The sequence below is a fragment of the Pteropus medius genome, unplaced genomic scaffold (assembly GCF_902729225.1).
Source record: "Pteropus medius unplaced genomic scaffold, Ma_sr-lr_union100, whole genome shotgun sequence".
Classification (NCBI taxonomy): Eukaryota; Metazoa; Chordata; class Mammalia; order Chiroptera; family Pteropodidae; genus Pteropus; species Pteropus medius.
The window spans coordinates 7,109,390-7,136,757 of NW_024355008.1; the positions used below are offsets into that span (position 1 = coordinate 7,109,390).

General features: G+C 34.2%; 1 protein-coding gene and 1 pseudogene across 11 annotated transcripts in view; one reads left to right on the forward strand and one right to left on the reverse strand.

The window, feature by feature from the left end:
• The window catches only part of BBX (BBX high mobility group box domain containing), a 245,057-nt gene that overhangs the window by 40,063 nt on the left and 177,626 nt on the right, over positions 1 to 27,368 (forward strand). For 3 of the 11 annotated variants that reach the window (XM_039856885.1, XM_039856887.1, XM_039856881.1), the window contains exon 1: positions 24,319 to 24,583. The exons of 6 other annotated variants lie outside the window; for them this stretch is intronic. The gene's annotated coding sequence lies outside the window, so the exon portion shown is untranslated. Of the gene's footprint in view, positions 1 to 24,070; positions 24,165 to 24,318; positions 24,584 to 27,368 lie in introns of those variants that run through there. 2 more of the 11 variants (XM_039856888.1, XM_039856882.1) reach the window with 1 other exon arrangement.
• LOC120598248 (uncharacterized) lies at positions 8,715 to 8,832 on the reverse strand (annotated as a pseudogene).

Consider the following 27,368-nt stretch of genomic DNA (forward strand, 5'->3'; position numbering starts at 1 on the left):
AACTAGATTTTACATTTTATTTTTTTAAATTTAGCCTGAACGTATCTCTGAATAGGTGCATTTATTTATTGTGACTTAAAACTATTTTTTTTTCCTGTTACCCTCTTTTTATTTCTACTTTCTAGACTTTTGTTGGGCATTTACTTTTTCTGAAAGGGTAATGTACTTCCTTTGTGAAGAAATAATTTAGCAACATAATATGAAGGATAAATAAAGGTTACAGGAAATTATATCATGTTAGACTAAGAGACTGGAGATAGATATTACCCAGAAAGTATACTACCTTCTTAAGATGGTATAGTTATTCTGGAACCGAATCACTGTGTGCTGGTGACCACTTCTAAAACTCTGCGTCTCCTGAATTTTGTGGAACTGATGGTCCTTTCTTTACTTCTCAAAAATTCCTAGTGAAAGGATTTGTGGCAATCATATATTTTTAAAAATAAGAGCAAAACCTAAAATGTACTTAATTCATTGTCTTGAGACAATTGGTACCTATCTAAGGGCTAATTTACCGGGATTGTTATTCTTCAGAGAAGCCAAAAAATGCCTGAAATGGATTGGTGATTGTTATGTGTTAAAAGTAATTGCATGTTTGTATTTATATCTAAATATTTTATAATTACAAGTAAACTCTCAATGTGTTACCTCCTTTCTTCTCAGCCTTCTCTCATCATTAGTACATTTACAAATTCTCTTTTAAAAAGGTTAAAATTACCATCCATATGGTATAATTATTTCAGTGTTTAATATATAAATATAAACAGGCTGATTTTAGAAAGTAACATTTAAATTATCAACCATTCAAATAAAAGATTATTATAGCTATTGAAGTATGACTAGGAAAGACCAATCTTTTTCTGAAAATATACTGATTTACCTCTGCTATATTAAGAGGCCCATTTTAAATAATATAAAACAACACCAAACAAATTCCATTAAGTGATGTCATGAGCCACCCTATTTGTTAATTTTCACTTCAAAAGAAGTCAGTACCTTTACTACTAGTGTACCAACACATTTGTTTTCTGGGTTATTTAAAAATTTTAAGTAAATTTGCAATTCATATACTAACTCTTAATGTTATCCCATTAAGTATAAACAGTAATAATCCAGTAAAAACAATGAAAATACTATATTCAATCTTATGCCTTTATCAGTAGAATAAGATCATGTTCACAATAATTATCCTACATTAATGCAACTATTTTCAACTTTTCACAATTACGATCCTTTAATATGTACATAGATTAAGTCAAAATAACAAAAGAATCAAATAAGTTATGTTTATGAAGATTAAAAATATTGAAGGTTTAATGAAATCATCTGGTATCTCATTGAGTTATAAACTCGAATTTTCTTGAGGTACAAAAATAAAATATTTGTGAAAATATGTAGGCTTTAAAGATGAAACCTAGATTAAACATAATTACAGTGTTTTTAAGTGTTTTCAGTAGATTTTAGAAGACATACACAGTTTTGTTTTTTGGAGACAGTCCTAATATAAAATCTTTCTCATTGTCTTCATAAGTACACTAACATTTTTCAGACTATGTGTCTCCATTTTGGGCTTGGAAAATATACATGGGCAATAAAAATAATTGAATGATTATTATTTATTGAACACTCACTATTATAAGGCAGTATGGTTTCAAGGGTTATATCACATATTCTTCCCTAAAACTAGTGGCAAATATTATAAAAATCCTCATTTTATAAATGAGAAAATTGAGATCCAGAAAGGTTAGTAACTTAGCCATGATAACACAGCTATTACAGGACTCCAGAATTAAAACCAGCATTCTCTTACTTCAAGATAGCATTGTGTTAAGTTATATTTAGGTACAAGTTATTTTACTTTCCTTTGCAATCTAGCAGCTTCGCATTGATCTTTAAAGAAATGTGATTTCAAGTACATATATATTTTTAATTATTAAAGTTTAGGGTGCTTTTGGAAATTATGAAAGATAAAGGATTATGTCATATATTTTGGTACTTCTAACATCTAGCACAGTGTCATACATAATAATCACTCAGTTATTTACTGAAATGAAATAAAGGAAGTTCCTCATTGGGAGGTTAATGAATAAAAATGGGTAAAAGGCGTGTAACAATATTTAAAAATCCAGCTTTCACTTCACCATTATCAATGTGATTTAGAGATGAAACCGAATGCTGAATAATATCTCTTGACCCCTTATTCTGTGCCGTACTTCCACGTTAAAAAAATGCAGATTTATTTTTCAGAAGAAATGACTCAAGGCTGTAGAGGGCAGTGTAAGCCAACTCAAGCAGACTTTCTGGGTTAGTGAGGTGCTACAATAGTTGCTATTGTCCAAATGTCCAGTTATATTTTGAAACTGCAAGTGTCTGACCACTGACATTAGAATGGTCTCAGACTTAAAACTAGAAGGATAAGTGAAAGTTGTATTAGAACCAAAGGATTACTTAAACCCACAGAGAAGCTGGCAATTAAATAAATACTTTCTACCATTCTAAATTTTCTTTCTAATGGCAAAACCAAGACTTTTCCTGGATAATCTAAGCCTAAAAACATTTATGTCTCAATGAACTTGATGATAAAGTTTCTTGTAAAGAATTTTTTCTTTTCTTTAGTTGTTTAATTATGTAATTTCAATTAAAAATAGTAAAATTCTCAGTTGTCCTCCCCTTTTCCTCTCCCCTTCCTCACCACTTTATGAAGGCATAGACTATTTAGTTGTATATTGAATTATGAGCCATACTAAATTTAGTAACTATTTTAATAATATCAGTTTAGGTTTATTTGACATTCTCTCATTCTGTTGCCAGTATTCATGGACAGTTTGATTACTCCGGATTTGCTTGATTATGTCACCTTTTGGGCAAATAGATGTTTTAGGACTGCATTTTTCAGTGAGTGGCATAGGTTTTCATTTAGGAAAATAAATCTACTAGCTCACAACTCTTTTAGTTTCTGGCAAAATTGCTCTCAGTGTTTCCCACACTGACCATCTGATGGAAATGGATACCTGTAGTCCGAAGAAGTAGGGTATAGGATTTATACTAGTTTTATAATACTGATTTTCATTGAAACACCACATCATTCACCCAATTCTTTTAGGTTTTTGGTTTTGGCTTTGGATAAATGCAATTTCTGTGGCTGAAGATGTCAAAAGTAAAAATCATATCTTTAATAATCGCTGACTCAGTACTGATTATTGTACTAATTCCACTTAGTAATTTTGTCTAGTTTAAATCATTTTAATAGGCATGCAGTTCTTGAGTAACAGTCCTTGAGTATCTCCAAAGTTTTAATAAAACAGAAAAAGCAAGTTTTCTAGATGTAGACAAATGAAGCATGTATGTATGGCAGAAATTATAGGAGTGTTGACTTCAAGCCTTTTATTCATATTTGACAATTTCAAATGTGGAGAAAACCAAGGAATATGTAGTTCAGAAAACCTAACTTTATATTTTTAGATCCCACCTATATTCTCATTTGATTTTTATAACAACATATTGGTAGAGTCAGGGTTGTCATTGTTATCTTTGCAGATGTGGGAAAACTAAGTCTCAGGTCATACATGGCATATGCTGAGGTTGAGGTGGCTGGTAAATCATAACGCTGCAACTGGATCCCAGTCCTGCCTGCAGAGTTGCTTAGAATTAAATGGCTATTTTATGATTTTGTTGGCACAAACATAAGTGATTTCTTCAACATATTAAGAATCAAAACACTACCTATATTTTGTTGAATGAATGACCTTTTAAAAATCAGAGATTGTGTTATCTAGAGATTCTCAATAACAGTTTATAATTTCAATTTATTGACCTCACCAATTCACTAACTTTGAGGCAGTTTCTAGTTTTCAGTTTTGCTTTAGAGGTCTTTTTTTTTGGTCTGATCTCAAGTATAGTTAAGGTTGTTTGTATATTTCATGTCTACGAAGGCCAAAATTTATAGAGAGTTATAGAACAAAGATATGTTAACAGGACAAAATTGTAAGCTGGATAAATTTGTGATGCAAATTTACTTCTGACATTGTCTTCTTTAAGTACAAGTCAACATTCCAAGGATTGATTTCTCTATATGGTTAGTTATTTTGTACCTTGTGAATTTTGGTTTGGCATTAAGGTCTTGGGCTTTGGCAAGAAGGGACTGACCAAAATTTTTCTTGTGACTTTTTTCCCTCCCAAAACTTTTTATAAACACTAAATCACAAGAATAAATTTATTTTTTACTACATCTCTGAAAGGCACATGAATTTTTTTTTTTTTTGCCTTAAATCCCATTAATTAAAATACTAAAAAGGATCCCTAACACCTGTTTCTAAAGGGATTTTAGAGAGTGTGGTACTGTTGGTGTTTGTGTGCAGCACACTGATTCACCAAGCAAGGAAGTAGTTGCACATTTTGATTTAAAATTTATCAAAACCATGTTTACAAAGAGAAAAATTATTAGGAATAGAAGGAAAGATTGGAAGATAAAGGTGTTCTGCTTCTGTCTTCATAGAAAAGGAATTGGAGGCTTACTTTAAATGTTTGTGACTTTGGGCAGGTTACTTAAGTGCTCTCAATCTCACTTTCTTCATCTTTAATGTAAGGTAATAATAGTACCTGCTTCACTGACTATTGAAAGTAATAAAATGAAATAGGTAAATGACTTCTGTGCTTCTTGGCACATGGTATTTTTTAAATAATTGATAGTAATATCAGTAGCACTTGTTGCTTTAATAATCTTATATAAAAATTAATTTATACCTAAAGCTTAATGGTAGCAAAAGGAGTGGACAGGAAAGATCAAATAAGTGAAGAGTAAGTAACTAGACTCCATAAAGGCTTAGCAACCGGCGTGGCGTGAGTGTTGAAGTTAAGGGGCTACCAAGGTAAGGTGACTGATGGTTCAAGGATAGGGATCTATTAAAGGGATGGTGTTCTTCCTTACTCCAAGAAAGTAGTGTTTTCAAAGAAATATCAGTGAGACAAAGTAGTGGGTAAAAAAAACTCAGGATAACTTTTGGTTTTATTTGACACACTTGTTTTAATAAATTGGTGTTTAACATTTTTAAATGTTTTTAGGTAACGTGTATTTTGGGGAGAGAGGTTCTCCTGTCTAAGTAATTAAAGTTTTCAGTACTAATTTATTTGGCTAGTGATGATATCCCTAAACAAATGGCAAAATTCCTGCCATTGCTTCATTTAAAAGAACCAGCTCTTCCTTAAGATAAACAGTATCTAGAACCATGGCCAGGTACATTCTCTTCACTGCAAGAGGGAGATAGGGGGAGTAGTCAGGAAGCATGTAGGTGGGAAGGGTTTCCTGTTTCCAGGCAACAGTGAGGAGCTACAGAGGGAAAGCAACTTGAATATAAATTCATTCAGGAGAGGACATTTTACCACACTGCCTTCTAGCCGGTGGGGACACAGACTTGATTCTGGAAGAGAGGGTGGAGTTTAAACTTCATTTATCAGTGGGTAAAGTTATTGTAAACCTCTCTCTCATCAGGTTTTGTGTATACAAAAAAAAAAGTGTATATATATCACGTGATATGTGATGTGTATACATATATATATGTGTGTGTGTGTGTATATATATATATATATATATATATATATATATATATATATATATATCTCATGTCTTAGTGACCAGGTTAGAATTTTACAATATTTTGAAAACAGCAGCACCTGCCTGTTGCCCCCTTCTCATTTTCCAGGAGCACGGGGCTTTCCGTGGCTTCATTTTCTCGTCTGTCTGCTTAGAGAACAGAAGAGCTCTTGGCCTTAGAGCAGGCTCTTTCCCTGCCTGCCTCCATCTGCAGGAAGGAGGGAGAAGCACAGCGCACTGGGCTCACAGGGAGGTGCTTCCTCCTCCGATGAAACCAGCCCAGAGTCTTACTGTGAGCAAATGAGAGAAGCCTTCCTGCTCCTGGGCCATGTAGAGTGTGCCCCGGTTACCTGCTTGTGACATTTCCCCCATCCTGTGAAATGCAGGAGAGTAGATTTGGAAGAGTGGAGGAAGGCATTTGCAGGAGGCAGCTACCTGATGGGGGTGGGTTAATCTTAAGCTTTTGAAATACTAAGAAAGGTGGTTTAAATATTGCTTCTCCCCCCCCTCAAGATTTTGTTACTGATACAGTAACTCTATGGGCCCACATTTTATACTCCAGCTCTGGAGTGTGGCGGTAGTCGTCAAAGTTAGGGACTGATGAGAAACTGGAGAAGGATTACACATGCTAAGAGTTGTCTGTGTTGAAAGTATGTGTTCTCCTGTCTCACTTTCACATTGTGGTCCCTCTAGAGTAGTAAACAATAAAATCTGCATTTTATTGTTTCATTATACTGCATATATTTAAGAGTTTTCTTCAAAATCTATAAGTCAGATGATAGATCTTATAAAGGGGTAAGTACTATGATGGATCTTGCACTGGGATTTGTCCTATGCCCAGGCAAGAGAAGAGCAGATACTGTTATTTGAGAGTGGGCCTGGAAAGGTTGTATGTTTTATTGCTCAGTCTGGAGCCTCCTTTAGTAACTTGTCCCAGAATTGTAGGTGCCTTACACCCACTAGTTAGTTACAGGGCCATAGAAAGAGCTGCTAGACGCTTAAGCAAACAGGCAGGATTCAGGCTTTATATTGGATCCCCCTTGCCATGTGTCTGAAGATGAATCACCACTTGAAGGGTCTAATCTGTCTCCTTATTGTCCTGTCTGGAAGGGTCACATTATTTAAATGTAACTCCTGAGAGCTTGGCAGGTCTTTTCAAACAGATGTTGATGGATGCTCTGCAGTCCCTCCCATCTCAACAGATTTCTTTATGCTTCTTTTTACATAGACACTTAACCTATGTTAAGGGCACCTCTTTTATGATGACCAGAGAGAAGAAATTAAAAGAGTTTAATCCTCATGGTTTATATAGTTTGTTCATCCTCATTTTGCGAAGCCAGTTTTTAGGCAAATGTCCAACTGTATCTCTGTTCATCTCTGTTTTCCTTCTGTACTTGTGTTTTCAGTATACTGTGGAGACATCAAGAAAGTACCTATGGTAGATTATCTTTTAGTTTTACTGTTATTTTCTATAGAATTAATTATTAAATCTAGTTTTAAGGACACGATTTGGCAAGTTCTTAAGTATTTTTGTTAATTATATAATATAATTGTATATTTATGGCAGTGGATCCCCTTCTCCCCATGTAATTGGATTGTATTTGAGAAGCTATTTAAATCAGTGCAAAAGATTTCAAAAAGCCTATACTTTTTGGGTAAAATTTGAGTCACAGCATTATATACAGGCAGTTAATTGGGTCTAGGTTCATTTTAATCACTTGATATCAGTTATAGAGTTTAATTTCAGATGTAGGAAATAATGAAAGGTTAATACAATAAAAATATACTCTCTGCGTCAGGCTTTCTTTAAAATGAAAAAATAAAGAGTTTAGTTTACTAGGAGTTTATACTGGCTATTTATCTAATTTTTAAAGACATTGCTTCTGTTTTGCTAGCATTTTGGACAGAAGATAAGTCTTAAATCAAAAGGTTTTTTGTTAATTTTCTAATTATTTCATTATTCTGACTATTCTTTTTAAACATCATTCTGCTATTTCTTTGAATGTTCAATATTATCTTTTGCATGCTCATGTGATAATTTATATTAATCATTTGTTTTATTTTACTGAAGAGTCAAAAGTAAGATTTCTATGTGGGATTCAGTTAATTAAAGAACATTGTCTTTTGGTGTCAGTCACATCGAACTTTAGATGAATTCTTAGCAAGTATTCACCAAAAATGTGAATATATAAGTATGTTGTCAGGAAAAAAACATATGTCCAATGGTTTAAAAACATTAAATGGTCACTATTTTTAATAAGAGATACTAAATTTCATGATTTTAGTCTTCTGTAATTATACAAATAAATGTTTATGGAACACCTAAAGTCTACCTTATATCTGGTCTGAGGCCAACCTTTTTCATTGTTATTCATAAGTGAATTCTTGAATGAGTTTTGCTTAAGAACAATCTATATTTAACTGGGAGCAAATTTAAATAAATCTTCTAATTTTTTATAGAACCTGCTAGTTTTGCCTTAAAATATCTTTAATCATACTTTCACTTGCTAAACTTTCATAGAGTAATCACACATAAGTTCTGGGGTGGATAAAATTAAGACCTTTCCCCTGCATCCTAGGAAATAGAAATAGTCTTTTCCCCATATCTGCTGAAAATTTTTTTGGTGATCCAGGCCAGTCTCTTTCAGGATTTCCAACTTGGGAATTCTCCTTTTATCATCCTTTATTTGTGCCTTGTTCCTCTTACCAAGTCTGAAGTGAAAGGACCATATTTTCTTCACTGTTCTGTCATGCAGGACTATCTAGTGCTTTGCAAAACTAGACAGGTAATAATTGTGGAATTAAACAGATTTTTAGAAAGTAGCTTTGAGAATGGAATTACATGCCAAATTATAATTAGTGGTTTTTTAATTGGTCTCTGCTATGGGCATGAATTGTTGTTCAGTTTTCATACATTGCCTACAACCTTTGGTATTTAATATCCTGGAGTTGGCTGTTTCTTTTACTTTGCAAATAGGAATTTAAGATAAAACTTATTTGAGTTATAAAGGATATAATTTATCAGCACCAGGGCAGAATTTATAGAATTTATTAGATCTACTTCTCAATCACGAACTGTGTTCTCAAAGGAATACTAGTATGATTTTTTTTTTTTTTTTTTTTACGCTTACAGCACCTGGTATCTTAGGTGGTCTCCCATCCGAATACTAACCAGGCCTAACCCTGCTTAGCTTCCGAGATCAGACGAGATCAGGCATGTTCAGGGTGGCATGGCTGTAGACTAGTGTGATATTTTTTTAGAAAAGACTTACGGTATATCATTATTGCTACATTTGAAAAATTTTTAATAGAATTTAGATTCTATCAATTTGTATATCTATAGTGGCATGTTTATAAAACATTTTTATAATGTTTACTTTAGTACAGTATGTATATGAACCAATATTTTAAAATCTAGCTCAAAAATATGTTTATTTCAAAGATTTAGGTAGCAGCAATAATTTCTTCTTAGCTTGTTAGGGCAGCAGATATTTTGGCAAGCTTTCTGTTTGATAAAATATTCACATTAACCTGATAGAAATATTTTTTAAAGTGCGTTCTATACATAGCCAATATTTTACAGAATTGTTGTATACTTTTGGGAACATTTGGCAAAAACGTGCAGTTTTTACTTTAAGAATTTTAAGCACAATATGGCATATATGGAAACTTTTTTTAATACATTCCCACTTCCCCCAGAAGTTTGTACCTTTTTACCACTTTTGCTCATCTGTTTTATATCTCAGTATCCAGACAATGTTATAAAACTAAGATTTGTTTTAAGTATTGATTTTTTTTTTTTCAAAAGTATTGCAATTATGTCTTTGTGGTAGAAATGTTTTAGTCTGCCAGTTAAGTAGCCATCTTCAAAAACCCAGAGCCATTCAAATGCCAAACAATTAATACTAATTTTAGGATAGCTTCCAGACATAAATTTCAACTGAAGAGAGTCCCTTCTCCCATTTTTTGTCTTCTTGTTTGCTTTTAATTGTAAATGCAGAAGAGTTTTTTGCTTACTAATGTGTTACTATGTGTTACTGCCTTACTAGTATTTTTCTTACTTAAAGTTGTTGGCATATAAATAAGGTACTACTTCCTGTGCTAATGTTTTATTGCTGGGACTATAATGTACCAGTTCAAGTATAATGCTTTTGAGTTTAAGTTCTAGGACCTTTTTTTAAAAAATAGTTTTTAACTTTTATAAATTTAAGTTTAAATTTTAAACTTTCAGTGATGATATATTTTCCTGCCTTGATAAATAGAATTTAGCAAACATAATTTTACTTTTTTTTTATAATTCAAAATCGTTAGTGCTGTAATTAATAGAATGTTGTAAGAATGGGATATGGAGGTATGTTGTTTTGTTTGCTTCGCTATAAATGTTCTGTTACTGTTCTTTAGAAAATGATCTGTGCTTTTAATCTTTTTTTCTATTCCCTTTTCTTACCCTGTTCCCCTTTTGACTCTTCTCAAGGTTGTTAAATGATTTGCTACTAGATAATGAAGCATATTGCAACAGTGATCAAAATTAAAACAATGATTAACATGTAAAGGCCTGCGTTAAATATATAGGACTTGATACTGTTAGTGAAAACATTCTGGCTATTCAGAAGACTTTTAATGGTTTTTTTGTTTTTTGTTTTTAGGTTTATAATCTTTTACATTTTGAATAGTTAAAGTCTCAGAAGCAAACTTCCTAATTAAGTGGGATGTTACTGTGTTAGGTTTCTTGGTATAACTCTTAAACTTTCTAAAGTGTTGGGAGGGACCTCGCAGGTCAGCTACTCCACTACTAATTTTATAAACAAGGAGAAGGAGCATGAATGGTTTGCACATTATTGCCAACAGCACGGGATTCTAGATATTTTGAGTAATCAGTGCTTCATTTATCATTTTAAAAACAAATTGAGTTATTAAGAATACTTTTAAAATATTAATTTGGATTTAATAAATATTTACTCTAAAATGTCTATGGTTTTCTTCATTATAGCCTGATTTCTGCTGAGCCTGAGTGGATTAACAATTCTGCAAAACAGTCTTCAGTTTTGATTTCTGGAACTATTTTTTTTTAATAGGTTTTTTTTTTTTTTTAAATGCCATTCATTTCAATCTTCAGGATAACTATACTTTAAATTTTACACAGTATCTCTAATTTTACTAGTTCTTCTGAACTTCAGCTAATTTCATAGTTGGTTTGTTTTATAAAATCTGAATCAAATTATTGAAATACTATTTTTTCTTTAGTTTTATACTTTTAGAATCAAAGTTAATAGTTATTGGTTTAGTTTGTGAAACTCATTCCTTCCTCCCTCTTTCTCTCCCACTCTCCCTCCCTTCCTTCTTTCCTTCAAATGTCCAGGCAGGTATAGAAAGCTGTATGCTGGGCACCAGGGATCACAGCCCCTAACCTTACATTCTGGTGAGGGGAGTTGACGTCAGATAATTACTTATGCAATTACTTTAATTCAAATGAACATAAATGCTTAAAAGCAGAAAAATGGAGTAGTAAGAGAATTATAAGTAGGGCACTGACCAGATCTATAGGAGCATGGCAGGCCTCTGTGAGGAAGTGGTTTCAGTTGAAATCTTAATTAGTAGGCCTTTGGAAGACAAAAATGCAGAAGTGTATAGGAAGAAGGTCTCGAAGAGGGTAGGTGGGAGCGGCATCAACCAGTTCAGGGCCTGAGGACTGGCCAAATAGGCAGGAGGAAAACCAAGAGAATGTCAAGTAATTCAAGCAGAGGAAACAAGGTAAGGCTGTAAACCTACTACAGCATCTAGCAATGTTCAGGCCCTTGGTGATCTCAAGGAGAGTCATTTTTGAGAAATGGGAGGCGGTGAAGGCCTATATAGTAGTGGGTCGAGAAGCAAGTAGGAAGGGAGAAAAAGGTGATAGGTGCTGTTGACAAATGTTTAAAAAAATTTTCTTTGGAAATAAGAAGAGACATAGGATAGTATCTGGAGATGGAATTGAGAGCTGATTTATGCTAAAATAAATAGGATATATCTTTATGTCCAAGTGGAAAAAAATAGCTTAACTTCTCAAAAGGTCAGTATTACATATATGAAAGCTAGTACAAATAGTCTTTAAATTATTGCATTTTTTGTAATTATGATGTTTATAAGAAGCCTTTCTTTCCAATTATGGGGCTTTTTAGCTAACTCAGTACAGCAAAAATACAGTCCTATTTCTTTTGCTATGATTATTTCCTTTGGAAAGTATTTTATCAAAATATATCATTTTTAGTGATGCTAAATTGGCTTGCGCCGCTTGAAATAAGAGAAATAGCTCCTGCAGGTTGGTCAGTGCTCCACTTGCAATTCTCTTACTACTACATTTTTCTGCTTTTAAGCATTTATGATAATTTGAATTAAGGTATACATAAAACACAGGTTTCCTATTCTGGAAATATTTCTCTTGTTATATATATGATTCTCTGGGTAAATAAAAAGTGAACGTGTTTTAATTATGTTATTAAAACACGGTGAGAAGATTATATTTATTTCACAAAGAAGGTCAGGAACCTAAACTAAGAGGTTCCAAAATCTTCAGATTTCATCTATAATTCCTCATATTGGTTAGGGTCACACTTTATAATTTTTCGATATTTTGCGTATAATTTTTTTGATATTTTGTGAACAGATCAAATTTTAGATATATTTTCTGATGCTCTTTCACATAACTTTAATGTTAAACAAATGTTCTCATTTTAAGACGAACCAAAGCAAAATCAGACGTTAATAACAAATTTATTTGACCAAGATAAATCAACTACATGGTTCTTTTTAAATAGCAGTAATTTGCTGTTCGAAAGAGCTTATATATTGTTAACTATTTGTCCAACAGAGAACTGTGGCTGATAGGCAGAGAAATTTAAAATATTTAAGTTTTAAGAATTTGAATATTAATCAGGAATGAACTTTGATTAAAGTATTTGGTTTGTTGTAAATATATATGCCCATGCCATAAGTATACATGAATTCATTTCTTGAGAGAGACCCTTACTTCTGTTTTTTAAGATCTGGGTTTCCTAAACTTGAGTCAAGTGTAATGGACATATCCCCAGGGACATATCCTTAGCTAGTTCTTAATGAGAATTAACAAAATTTTTTAATGTTTCATTTAGGTGATAAATAAAAAATAATAATAATGTGAACATTTTCTGGGTGGCCTGATTAGTTACTTTATGACTAAACATTACTATTGGATTTTTGTCACAAGTTTGCACTTGTGTTTATAATACTGTTGACAATTAAATATGTACCTGAAGCGAATGTTTAACTGTTAAGACCATGTTCCTTAGACTGAGGAACACAGAGTTGTTTGTGGATTTATTTTTGTTGTCAAGGCTAAGTAAGTTTGAGAAACAGTGTCCTTGATTATGGTCTGTGATAATTGTGTCCAGTGATGTAAGCAAGTGATTCTACACTGTTGAAGTCTTTGACATTTTCTCTTATTTTATTTAAAAATATATTCCACCACTACTTCTGAATATTTTGAAAACTTTAACATATCTTTAAAAAAATAAAATTAGTTTTGGTAAGCTTTTGAGAATTTAGTCACACATTAGAATGATTTAGATCATGTAATTATAGACAGTCTGGCCTAGAAATCACTATTCTCACAATTCCAAAAGAATTAGTTAAGAATATGTTATAAAATTTTTCATATGTTATAAAATTTTTGCTATCTACTGTTACTAAACTTTTTTTAAAATTTTTCATATGTTATAAAGTTTTTGCTATCTACTGTTACTAAACTTTGAAACTCTGTCCTAAAGGAGAAACTTTCTGGTGGCAGATGCTCATAGGAGCCAAAGAGGGGTCACGAATATGGGAACTGGGTACTAGCAAAGAGGATAGGAAATAGTGAGGGTCAATGCCTTAACTGGAGGTATCTATCCTATGTAAAATCACTCAGATTCATTTTCACCTTTGCTGGGCAGGCCAGACCAATATAGATTTGCAGGGTGTAGGCTCTTGACCCTCAACCTAGTTGGGAGACCAACATAGTTGGGGGAAACAAAACAGAGATGAAATGGTTTAATCACAGTTTGAGGCATTTGTTTGTCCATTTGTTTGTTTGTTCTTTCGTTCGTTCATTCATTCATTCTTCTATCCATCCATGATCATTGTATCCATTCATCTATCCTCCTCATTTATACATGCATTGATTTACTGATCACTGAAGTATCTATTATGTGCCAGGCTTTGACATAAGATGGAATCCTTGCTTTCAATAATGCAGTTTTATAGCAAATTGTCAGAAAGTAACTGGAAATAGTGCAGAAATCATCTTGTTTTCATAATACATATCACTGATAAATTAATTTTTTATTTTTGTACTTGCTTATCCTCTGTTCTTCCTATGAGAGTGCAACCTTGTCTGTTTTGTTTCTCTTTCTTTTCCAATACTCACAGCAGTGCCTGGTACAGAGTGTTAACTATGTAATTATTGAATGATTTGAATGTATGAATGAATGAATGAATGTTCTGATTGTTCAGTAAGACTTTATGTAGGGGAGGGGACATGAGCCAGATATTAAAAGCTGGTCTTGCTTTGAAGAGGTAGAGGAAGGAGGAAGTGACTGATGGAATAGCAGAGAGTAGGAGGATCAGTAAGAAAGCCAACCTGGATTTAGTAGCTATTTTGTGTTGGAGAAAAGGAAGGAACTCAGGTGTTTGTTGAATGAGCTGTAATGTAGGTGGAAGGATGGGAAGTACAACATTGTACTTCGAAAAGCAATTTGGTTACTAGCTTGGAACCACACATTTTAGATTCAGAACTGAGTTTGCTACCTAAGCTGAGTAACTGTAATCAAGATGCTTACCTGAATTTCCCAATTACAGTAAAAAAAAATTTGTTCAGCCATTAAGATTATATACTTAATGCTTTTAATACCAAGAGGAAATGCTTATATTTTTCCTAAAACTAACATGTGAGTGAAGAAGAATGGGATAAAAATTGAACCCCCTATTTATCTGCCAGGCTTTGGGGTTATAAAGAAAAGAGACTGGGAGTCAAAATTGTCAATAGCCGTGTGATTATAGGTAATATTTATTTAATTTAAAAATCATATACATAGTTTACTTATGAGCATTCATGAATGTGAGAAATCTCCCAGATTAGTTAAGAAATAACATAAGTGCTGTTGACAAGGAACATCTGTGTTTTCAGAGTTAGGGATGATGTATTATACACCCTTATTTTCATTTCTGCCATTTACCCTGCCCTGTGAAACTTCCATTTGGCTTTTTTGGCATAATCAGTTAGAACCTTTAGACATTATTTTATGCTATTTCTCCTATTTTTAATGTAAACTTGTTTTTAGTGGGGGAAAAACGAGGAACTGTTTTGTTTTATTGTTTGAGTTTATTAATTATACTCAATAAGTAAATATCATTGAACATCTGCTAATTGACCATTCATTATCTTGTGTTCTTATGAACATAGATAAAGAAGTATTCTTAGTTTTTTACTCTCCAGAAGCTTATAAAATAACTGAGAAAAGCCATTAGATAGAAAAAAATAGAGAACAGTTGACATTAAAGTGTAATCCTAATTCAGAATTATTCTCCAGGTTTCCTGTCCCCTAATCCAGTGGTCTTTCCCTTGTTTCCAGAGAGCCTTCAAAGTTACTTGGTCCTTCAGAAAACTATTTAAATATAAAAATATAACAGAAAAAAATGAGTGATTCATATACCCCAGCTGCTTCCAACTCATCAGCACTGGTTTAAGTGATCAAATGATTCTTGGCACTGTTTCAAAAAGTTTTACCAGAGGAAACAGCAAAGCCTGAGGTTAACTAGGTCTTGAGCAGTGCCACATAGCAGTTCTTTTTCAAAGTTTCGGAAGTGGAATTATGCTCTTCGTTTCCTCTGGGAAAATATCAGAGAGGGAGGTTGAGCCTGACTGTTGTTCAAGTACAGAAATATCTCAGAATTCTTTAGTGCATGTTTTGAGAATTTTAGCCTTCTTAATCACAAAAAAAGGCACATAGATGTATTTAGAGAAAGGGCAAGATCTAGCAAAACAGTGATTTAAAAGTGTGTTTTTCACAGGTAGCTAGAGGTTTTTTTATCATGCTCCATGAATTTTGATTAGTTCCTTTATGCCTTCGTTTTAGTGCTTCCATCGTTTTGGGGTCTAATATGGTCCCTTCATCCTTTCCCACAGGTCTTAATTCTTCCATTATTTTCCCCCCAGGAATATGTGGCTTCACGTGTACAATATAGAGCTTTACAGTTTCAAATATGAAGTATTTCCTTAAAGTGTGAACTTTTTAAAACACCTGAAAATATTTTTCATAAATAACCACCTAGTGGGACCACTAGGATTATACCAGATTTAAGATGTTTCATAAATCAAATGATTAGTTATATGCTTCGTAATATGGTTAAACAGAAAATTATTTGTATATGCATATATTTTTACTTCAGTTTTCTAATTCTTTACCTCTTTCATTTTACCCAGTCCTGCTGTTATTTCTTTAAATCACTTTAAAGTTTAAGCTTTGTCCAGAGCACCTCCTACTCACACAGATGAATCTCCCTCTTTCAGTGACTGTGTTGGACTGCTTACCTCTCTCTCTTTCTTCTGAGAGCATATTTATTTATTATTTACTCCATCACCAAAATCCATACCAGTGGGCCTGCTACCAGAAGTTGGGGTAGGGACAGATAATAGGAATTAAGTTTTGGAGTGCAAGGTCGGGGGTTCCACTCATCAATAACAGTACAGGTTGTGTGTGGTCCCAACAGAAGTCACAGCTTTACCTGCCCCAGTATTTCCTGATATTTAGTTACTGACCTTTCACAATCTTGCCTCCTTAACACAATCTGAACTACCTCCAGCTTCCAGGCAATAAACACTCTTGGGAATTGGCTAGTTTCTTAAAGATTAATGCCATTCCAGAGAGATTTCTCCCCATGGCCCCCACCCCGCCCTGGCCCCATAGTCTTAAGGACAGTATTACAGATTATGTATAGAATTACATCATTAGCTTTCAAGGTATCGATACCTTTTCCTTGGTGCTTATAAATCCTAAAAGAAGCCTTTTTTTCTTTTTAAAACTATAATAGTTATCTAAAGAAAAACAATGAACTTGGATAATTTTCCAGTGAGGCCCTTAATATTCTTTGTTCTTCATAGGACAGTGAAGAAAGTTGTAAAAATAATGAAAGCAATATGGATCAAAACCATGGTTAGAGAATTCAGGTGAGCAGTACAAGTCCAATAAAAGAGGCTTAAAGAGACTTGGTTTAAGATGCAGAAATAGCTGCTCAAAGGGAATAGGAGGAAAAGAAAGCATTTTAGAAACATGTAGGAACATTCCCTCCCTCCCCATTTTATATTGCATTGATGAACAAATATATTTTTAAACTTTTCAGTTGATGATAAAAGCATTTGATTTAAAGTAAGAAAAACTAGTTCAAATCTTGACTTTTCAGCTTATTAAATATGTGGATTGCTTGACCTCTCTCAATTTTAGTGTCTGTCTCTATAAATGTGTAAATTTTCATGAGTAGAAATTTTAGTGTATTATAGACCCATCTTAGATGTCTGTAACTAGAAGGGGCTTGCTGAAACATTTACAAATGATGACTTTAAAATACGAAACCTCTTAGAGCTAGAGAGATGTTAAGTATAATGGAAATAAACCTTTACTTTGGAAAATTTATCAGATTAAAAAGAATGTGCAAATAAATGATACATGTGATCTGATTTGAGAGAATGAATATATTTCTGTTGAAATATGATATTAATTTTGTAAGATACTGTGAAAATCAACAAATGTTACTTTTATACATGTTAGTAATCGTACACAGTTAAAAGGAGGACCCAAATTACAAACTTAATCACAATCTATTAATTTAAAGGGTCTTAATGCTAATAGAAATGGTTTCTTGGGACAGAGTAATTGACTATAGGTAATTGAAATGTTCTTAGTAAGATTTCATCAAAGTAAATGGAAAATCTTTGCATGTATGTGGTGAGAACCTGTAACTTGATAGTGAATTTATGCTTTTTAGCCTTTATAATTATTATGATACAGAAAAATGTTACTGTGAACTTTTTTTGGCATTGTACATATAACTTGTAGACAGCTATGACCCTGACTTTATATTAAAGAGATTAACCTCTTCAAGAAGTTAATAATCCCCCAGTTTAGTATGACTTTGATATTTGGGGAGACTTGTAAGCCTATCAGCCTGCAAAATGTAATCTACTTACTGTTCATTTCTTTTCCTTTTTATTTCTCAGTGTTTTGGGTTAAAAGTATATTAAGATGACCAGATGTTCTCTGTGAAATTGCTGATTTTTAAAAATATTTTAAACTGATTTTTAGTATAATAGCCTTAACATTGAAGAATGCTCAATGTTAACATCTCTTAGAGTCTATTAATGCAAGGAAGTCTTGTGGAAATTTGAAACATTTAAAGATAGATCTTTGCATATAACCTGAAGTTAAAGTTTATTTATTTTATTTTGCCGCATTTCGCAGTATACACGGAGCTCAAGTTTTTCTTAACAAAAGGGGCATGTGCAGTTTTCAGGAGCCCCTAGATAACTTCTTCAAATAGGTATGTTTAGACTTATCAAAATAGTGATCAGATTTGGCAAATTTCAGTAATACTGAATGATCATTGATGTTCATTCTCCTTCCTGTATACACATACCTCAAGGGCCAACAATTTCTGTTAAATTGTGCCATATAGTTTATGGAAAAGTGTTTTTTTTTTTTTTTAGATTAAGGTAAAAAGTTCTCTTGGCACTACCTTTTTCAAAGATCTTCATATGGAAGAAATAGAAGTATGGTATGATATGGTTGGTATATTTTAATTATCTTTATAATCATAATTTTGTATTTCTAAATAGCTAATTATCTGATCTTAGAGGCTAGCTAGTGTTTTGCTAAGTCTTTTAACACCCTTGTTGGTATTTCAAGGATAGTCTGCATTTGGCCTGTGGCAGTTCTAATAGCAGCAGTCAATTAATCAACCAAAGTAAAAGTGTTTATCTGATACTGACCTTGTGCTAGGCACTTCTCTGGATATTATGGGATAAACAAAGCCCCTTGAGCTCATCTATAAATTTTAAGTGATCATGACCTTAAGTCATATCTTTTGTCTGAAATATGAGTACTAGGCTAGTGTTCAGCAGAGAGTGTACTGAAACAACATCCCAAAGGTGTTTCCTTTTTATTTCCCAAACCAGTTGCCAAAAAAGTAATAACTAATCCACTAAATCGTAATCATTTTTGGTGATTGAAGATGATCACTCTTTAAAGAGATAGGCTTCTACAGTGAGCTCAGTGGCAAAGGAAACCTTGAACAAGTCAGAAAACAAGCTTAAGAACTTTCAACTAATCTTTGTCAACATTTATTGAGTGCAACACAGTATACTAGGTGCTGGGGTTGTGAAGATGAACAAAACATGAATTGTCTCTCTCCAGTGGGATCTTACAGTGTAATGGAGAAATCTGATCTCTAGTCTCAAGTGAGAGGCCTCAGTGCACTAATAGTGGCATAACAAGAGCGTTTGGATGCACATAGGATGCAGCCTAACTCTGCCTGAAGGAAATGGGCAAACTGGTTTTTGCCAATCTCTTTCACTGAAGAAAATAGGCTTTAGATTTAGACAGAAGCCACAAAGGAAAATAATGTGCATTAAAAGCCCAAAACACAGTTATCCAAAGGAACTCAGAAGTAACATTGCACGAGTATATGATTTAAGATTTGCCAAAGGAATCAAATTGCAATTAGTATTTGAGAGGGACATTTTGCTGGGCTCTAATACTTTGAGTCAAATGCTTTTCATTGTGCCTATATCAAGTCATCAATGAAAGTTGATTAAAATGATCGCATTCCCCCCCCCAACGTCAGATAATTATTAAGTAGACAGGGAGTAAATCCCAAATTATATCACAGGACAGATTTTTGCCATTTTTCTTTTTAGTATTCCTTTAGGCACCTGATAAAATGTTAATAATATGTTTTTTTTTTCCTTAGGCTGTTTTCCTTCTCCCCGCCTCCCTTCCCTCATGCAGTAGCTGATATTTTTTCATGTTCCCAATTTCAGGCCTCCATTTAGTTTCTCCATTATGTTGCACAGTACTCTTCCAGAGACCAGCTTCCTTCTCGACTTCTTCCCTGAAGCTCTTACTCCTGACAGTCTTACTTTGTCAAATTCCCTCCTCTTTATGTCTCATCACTGGGGTGCTTCATAGACCTTAGGCCCTCTAGGCTAACTATAGAGAAGGTTAATGATAGAAATGGAGATGATGATGGTGATGCTGAGAATAAGGGTAGTGCTATCATTATAATCATTCCCAAAGAGGCAGTAGTTCAGAGTGTGAGCCCTGGAGTCAGGCTGCTTAGGCTCAGGGCCAGCTCTTAGACTTCTTAAAGAGGATACGGAAACAACATCCCAAGGTTCTGTGACCCTAGTCAAATTGCCTTACCTCTCTTGGACAAAGTCTTTCCTCATTGATAAAACAGGTATGATAAAAATAGTATCTATTGTGCCATGGGATTATTGGGAGAATTAGATGAATTAAAACATGTCACATAATAAGAGTTCAAAAACGTTAATTATTTAGTAAACTCAAGTTTGTAACTGATGCAGAGCTAAGGACATTATCTCTTTAATTCCCACAACAACCTTATAGGTGCTATTATTACCTTTTACAGATAAGGAAATTGAGGCTTAAATAACTTGCCCAGGCTCATATGATCTGTATTCAAACTCAGATCATTGTGATTCCGAATGCCTACTCTTTACACTAAAACATGACCCATTGTAGGAATCACAGAACAGAGAAGGAAATGCCCCATAACTTACTGCAATTTTTATTGGTTATACCAGCTGTTTCAGTGGGCCACGCACATATACTAGAGAACTTTGCTGGACCATCCATCTCCAGGATTGAGTTCTAGTTCTGGCTTTCATTGTCTGCCTTTTGATCTTGAGCAAGTCATTTAAATACTTTTGAGGTTCAGACTCATAATCAGTAACCTGGAAGTAATAGTAGAGTTGCGTAAAGGGTCAAGTGAGACCGTAATACTAGTAACCACATAATAATTTGTAAAAGGGAATGAAGTGCCTCACTTTACCATATGGACATTTTAAATAGAACATGTAAGATCGGTTAACATTTTAAAACCTTATCTCCCCTTTGAGGTTATTTGAATTTTATTTGCTTCTTTTAAAAGTGAAAGGTTTATTTTGTGCTTCTGGGAATTCATCTAAGGTTTTAGGGCACTAGATGCAACTAGATAGGCTTGGCAACTGGAGCTTTGCAGTACCAAACACCATAATAAGTAAACACACTGAGTGAGCAGATAATTAATAAAAGTAACACGTGGCTGTGTGTTGGTAGTTGGCAGGGGGATTTGATTCTAAAGTGAATGAGGATCACATTTGAAAAGTATGTTAAGCCTCTCCTTCCTGTGAATCTTTTGTAGCAGATTGAAGTTTTAGATAAAACCTATATAAAGTTATCTTTCTATATATTACTCAGCCATCCAGTAATATCAATGATCCAGAACCCATATGATCTCTGGAGATAAATGTCACACATGATGTATTTTATAAAAGACACTCATTCCTTAAATCATTTTTATGAGAATTAAACAGATTTATTTATTTAGCTTTTCTGCTGATTTTCACACCTATGCAATTAGAATGGAAAGGGAAGCTTCATGCACGCACTTGGTGGTGAGAAATGGTAGGAAGAGCCTGACCGAAAGGGGAAAAAAAACCCAGAACATGTTTTCTTGGTATGGAATCTTTAAGTAAAGCATGCTCACTCTGTAAAGTAAACTCAGCTTAGTTTTGCAAGATAGTTTAAGAAGGTGAGGTTAACTTCTTTTTTGGGGGAAGAAAGTTGGAGCTGAGGGAGTTTCAGTACCTGCTCAGGACTGGCAGCTTGTGATTGGCAGGTCAGGAATGGAACCCACATCCCCCACTCGCTGGCAGATATGCATAGAGCCAAGCAGGAGGAACATCATAGGTCTTGAGAGCATTATGTGAATGCTCAGCAGGATTGGTGTTAGTAATAATTGCCTGGGAAAAACTAATGAAAGGTTAAATCATGTTGGTATGATGTAAGAAGGTGAGAAAGTTTCCCATTTTAAGGAGATTTTTCATTTATAGTAGTTTAAAATTAGGAGACATAATTATTTGTGGTGCTCAAAGAATATAACTAGAGATAACTAGAAAATGTAGTTGTTCTAAGTAGCTCATTTCCTGCAGTTCCAGATTGCTGTTCTTTTTTAAAACTCTGCAGTGACTCTTGAAAGGTGCTTTGAAAGGAAGAAGGGTGAACCAGTGTAGTGGTCTTTAAATATCTCTGCTCCAGTAAAAGAATTTTTAAAACTATAGGTTCTCTCATTGACATTTAAAATTATTATCATAAGTTTAAATCATTTGTATGATTGTTGTTTGTAAATATTGTTGTTGATTGTAAATATTGGCATTTCTTAGTAAATTTGACATATCCTTCTTAAATATTTGAGTCAAATACCATAACTGTCTGATACTTACCTCTATTCATTTACATACTACTCTTTAACAGTCAGAAATTTTAGAGTTAATTTTTCTCCTTGAAGTCTTTATTATTACACTTTTACCACTAAATTTTATCCTTATGTATTATGTTTAAAAATTTATTTTTGATTATCCTATCATACTTCTGGTGATAAAATTTAATTTACTGTGACAAAACTCTAAGTGATTTTTTAAAAAGTTATTACAGTGGTTATTAGTACACAGTTTATCATAATAACATGTGAATTATAAATTTTGATAAATATAGAAAAAATACAATTTTATTGGACATTTATCTCTTAATGCATTATTAGAGCTTTTCTTCTAATGAGTTCATATATCATCGGATGAATGTTATTCATTACAAAAAGTTCAGCATATTTTTCATTCTTTTTAATATATACACTGTAGAATTTTGTTTACATAAATAAGTTGAAGAGGATGAGAATATTAATATAGCAGTGTCACTCAAGTCTTTGAACTCCTGGCTTGTATTCAAAATCATAGTGATGTGTCATTTAAAATTATTTTTAATGATTTATCAGCTAACAAACCAAATTAGGTTCTCCTCTACTTTTATTCCAAGCAAGAAATTGGCAAAACCACTTGAGTTGTAAATCAAGAGTGATTAGAGCCATAAGCTTGTTTTTACCTCCAATATTTCCCTTTGTGTCCTGCCCAGAGGTTCTTTCCTACCCCAGGCAATGCCCTGAAATAACATCGTGATTTGACTAGACATATTTGTGATGGGTGAGCTGTGTGTCTTGATTTTGTAAAGTGGGAGAAGGGGGATTGGAAAATGGAAGGTGGGAAAGGTAAACCTGCTCTGTAGGGGCATTCTCAGGTAGATCAGTTTTAGGGACGGTGTTGAGAAAAGTTACCTGGAAATTAATTTACCGTTTGTGTATCTGCATACTCTTCATACCCTTTGGAAAGCCTCATGTACTTCCAGGAGTTTGCCTACCCTAATTTGAAGACAGTTGTGCTAGTAACCAGTACATTATGGGTTCTTAACTAAAAAGAAATAAAAAATTCTCTGGGGGGGATGTGTGGTGTGTGTGTGTGTGTGTGTGTGTGTGTGTGTGTCCGTGTCCCTGTGTCTTTTAAACTTAGAACAGTGCTGGTCAAGGTAAATAGTTGTCTAGGGTAATGTCAGAAGTCTTAATGGCTGCCAAGCATCTGTTTTTAAATTATCCTTTCCTGAGCATGAATCTTCATGATCCCAATTCCCTTTCAATTCTCCAGATAGTGATTAACACTTGAACTGCCTGTAATATTTTCCCTATACGTCTTTCGGTAGTCCTACTCATGTTTACTAGTACTTTGGCAAACCATATCTTAAATAGCTCAATAAAAGGAATTACTTGCCAGTTTGAGTAAACAACAAACAATTGGCCATGGTCAGATTACTTTTTTGCTTCTGGCTTATTTCTTTTGGGCATCAATTCATAAAATTACAGCAGTACAAGAAATCTCAGGTATAATTTATATTAACTCTTTCCTTTTACAGAAAATGAAACCAGACAGATTAAGCCAATTGTCCAAAGTCACAGAGTTCGTATTAGAATAGTATAACTCATTATTACACCCTTTGCTATATCACACCTTCTGCTGCCTTTTGCTAAATTGCATTCCTTACTTCAATCCTATTTAATATTATTTCTCCTGGGGGCTAACTAGCTTTTGTCGACTCAGCATTATTTTTCAAATTGAGGCATTTGTTTTTTCATTGAAGACTTTTCTCAAAACAAAAATATTCCTTATCCCCTGGCAAATACTTTTCTGCCTCACAGTAGGACACAACTAGGCGAGCCTGGGGCCCTGCAGCCCCAGGGCAGTGGCACTGGGGGAGGGGAGATGTTAACAGGTCAGAGTAGAGGTGGATTGGCAGAGCAGGGGCTGGTGGGAGGTGGGAAGCTTACATCATTTCCCTGCAACTGGGCTCTGGCGAGGCTGTAAGGCCTCACTTTCCCCTGTGTAATAGTTTACCAGATTGACAGAGATTCGTAAAAGAAAGAAAAGGTACGGCAAGACGGATGCTCACCCTGTTCATAAATCTGTGCTATAAGATGAAACTGTCAATAAGTAACTAGAAGCAGCAAGGACTGTCTGTGCTTCGCTCTCCCCCAGCTCAGTTCCTTTCTGCTCCGCCCCATCCCTGCTCTCTCTGCTGCTCAGATCAGCTTCCTGCTTCTCTTGAAAGCTGTTCTCCTATAAAGCTGGTCTGCTTTCACTGAAAGCATTATATTCATAAGTCTGAGTCAGGTTTTGTGGAAGTATTGTTGGTTTGGTTTTCTTTGGGTGATTGAGGGGGAGGGAAAATTTTTTAAAAAGAAAGGGGCAGGCTGAAAAAGCAAAATCATCATGAATTTTGTTGTCACATCGTGCCGGTGTTATAACCAGCTCTGTAGACTGCCGCACTGAAAACATTTCTGTGAGAGGTATGTGCTTGAAAAATGGAAAGGTGACTGTTGCCTGTGGAGCAAACTGTCCTCCCAGCAGCTGCTCAGATGGCTGTAAGGTCGGAATTCTTTCTGGTGTTTTGATATGGCAAGGGCAGTCGTTACTTGAAATGTGGTACAGTTAACCAGCTATTGGTAAAAAATGTTAAATGTGTGCTTACTACCCCATCAGGACTCCTGAAATACCGAATACGTCTAGTCAAATCACGATGTTATTTCAGGCTCTTTTGGTGGTGATTATCTGTAAACAAGATGATGATCTTTAATACCTCTCATTATTTGTGAACCACATGACAAAGATTAATGAGAGAGACTTCTAGTAGCCTAGAAGAAACTTCATATTTATTAGGAGCTTTTGCAGTGACAGATGGCAAAAGTAAAAGGAAATGGTTGATGATTTACTGTAACCTAAAGTGAAAGTTTTTAAGTTTAGAGGGTGTGTTACAGCTAAGTGGAAAAATCTGGAGGGGCCACTAAAATTTAGAATCATATAACCCCACCCACTGGAATGGATGCTTGATCCATGTTATGGCTAGAAGGCTTTTGAACACATATAGATGTGTCTTTTCAAGGGAGATTAGAGAACATGTATAAACGTATCTATTTAGTGGTCAGAAGAATAAAATTAAGAATAAGAATATAACCAACACCAAAGAAGATGTGGAGAACTGCATATTGGTTGCAAAATATTCAGGCTGTTATAAAAAGTATTATAAAATATTTAAAGTAGGAATATATAACAGATAATTTAATCATGTACATTGGATAAACTAGTGCAGCAGAGACCAAACTACAAAGTAATTTCTGCTCGATTTCAACAATTATTTTATCATTGAAGAAACTTGAGAATTCTTGAAACTTAGCATGTTTTAAAATTATTTTACTTAACTTGGGCATTAAATTGTTTAAGTTCATCAACATATAAACGTGCCTGTACTGTTGCTCTTTTCCACAAAGATAGTAGTGCATATATCTTTGAAAGCTCTTATTCATGAGTAGAATAAACTAGCAATTACAAGTCATCCTAAATTCTTTAAGAGACTGCGCCATTTACACTTCATTTCTTCTCAGATATGTGCAAAGAAAGCTAATCTTCATGCTCATAGAGTATAACATTAAGTTAAAAATATAAGAGGTTCTAAAGCAGAAAAGATCTGGGAAGCAAACCTAATAATGCACGCTTCTGAGAAGGAATCCCCTCTACACTACGCACAGACAGGTGGCTACCTTGATTGTATTTACCTTGGTCATTCTCAAGTGTAATTGCACATTAAAAACCCCTGGAGTGCTTTTAATACCTACCATTGCCCTGTCCTCCCTCAGAGATTCTAATTTAATTGGTCGGGTGGGGCCCGGGCATTGATAGACTTAAAACTATTCCCATGTGTTTCTAATGGGTAGCCAGATTGACAATAGTTGCATTTCTTGAACATCCCCATTGGCGAAACAGCCCATTTTGTTCTGTGTACTGTTTGGATCAACACCAAATCTGCTTTGGTGTGTGTTCTTTTAGGTCTGAACTTTGTCACTTGCAGCTCATCAGATATTTAATATCTCTCCCTCAAGATTTAGCTTTTCCAGGCCAAACAGTTCTGGTTCCTTCAGTGGTCAGGACTTGTTTTCTAGGTCCTTTTACATTCTGGTCTCTCTCTGTCATGGAATTGCTCTTGTTTGTCAGTATCACCTTTTTAAAAAAAAAATATTTTAATGAGGTAATTGTAGATTCACGTGTAATGGTAAGAAATAGTTAAGAGAGATCTCTGAATACTTTTCCCACTTTCACCTAATGGCAGACACTTGTAAACTATAGTTTATCACAAGCAGGATATTGACATTGATAGAATCCACGGATCTTACTCAGATTTCTGCAGTTTTACTTGAACTTATTTGTTTGTGTGTTTACATGTGTGTATGTGTGTACTAATTTATTTACAATTTTTTTATTCTTAAATATGATGCCCTTGGGACCAAGTACATCATTCTAAATGTGTGGTGCCCAGCACAGGATGCAGAGAATAGAGTAAAGCTGTAACTCCCTTGTTCTGGACACTACACTTCTGTTATTGGTGGCAAGGATTACGTTAGCTTTTTTGGCAGTCATGTCACACTGTTGACTCATGGTAAGTTCAAAGTCAGCTCAAGCTCTTAGTTCTTTTTCACATGAATTGTGCTTAAGTCAGGCCTCTCCTACTTCTTGCTTGTAGATTTTTTTTTTTTTTTACTGTAGTTCCAGGTTTACTTATGTGAAATATAAGAAGAAAACCCAATGAATCAGTTATTCCACACATGGAGAGGGATGTATCCAAGCTGAATGCCAGAACTTTATTATATGCATATAACAGCAATTTTAATGAGTAATCTAGACCATTCATTTGAATCCACAGTTCAATTTAATCTTGTTAATTCAATGTTCCAGTGTTCCTTCTGATTCATTACTCAGCATTTGCTGTTCAGTGTTAAGAACCCATTTGACTATGCAGCCTGTGTTAATGTTTGTATTCAATATGTAGGGGAGGAAAAATAATTTTCCTTCTATTTTCCTAAGTTCTTTTGGCTGGTCTAATTGTGAAATATACATGAGACAGATTAACAGGAGAAGATAACCAAGTTTATTATGTATGTACATATGGGGGATCTAGGAGAATATGACACCCAAGGACAAATTGGGCAGTTGAGGCTTATATGCCACTTTGGGCTAAGGTAGGAGAAGTAGTGGTCTAGAACTTTAAAGATTGGGACATAGAGGGAAGGCAAACAGACTTTG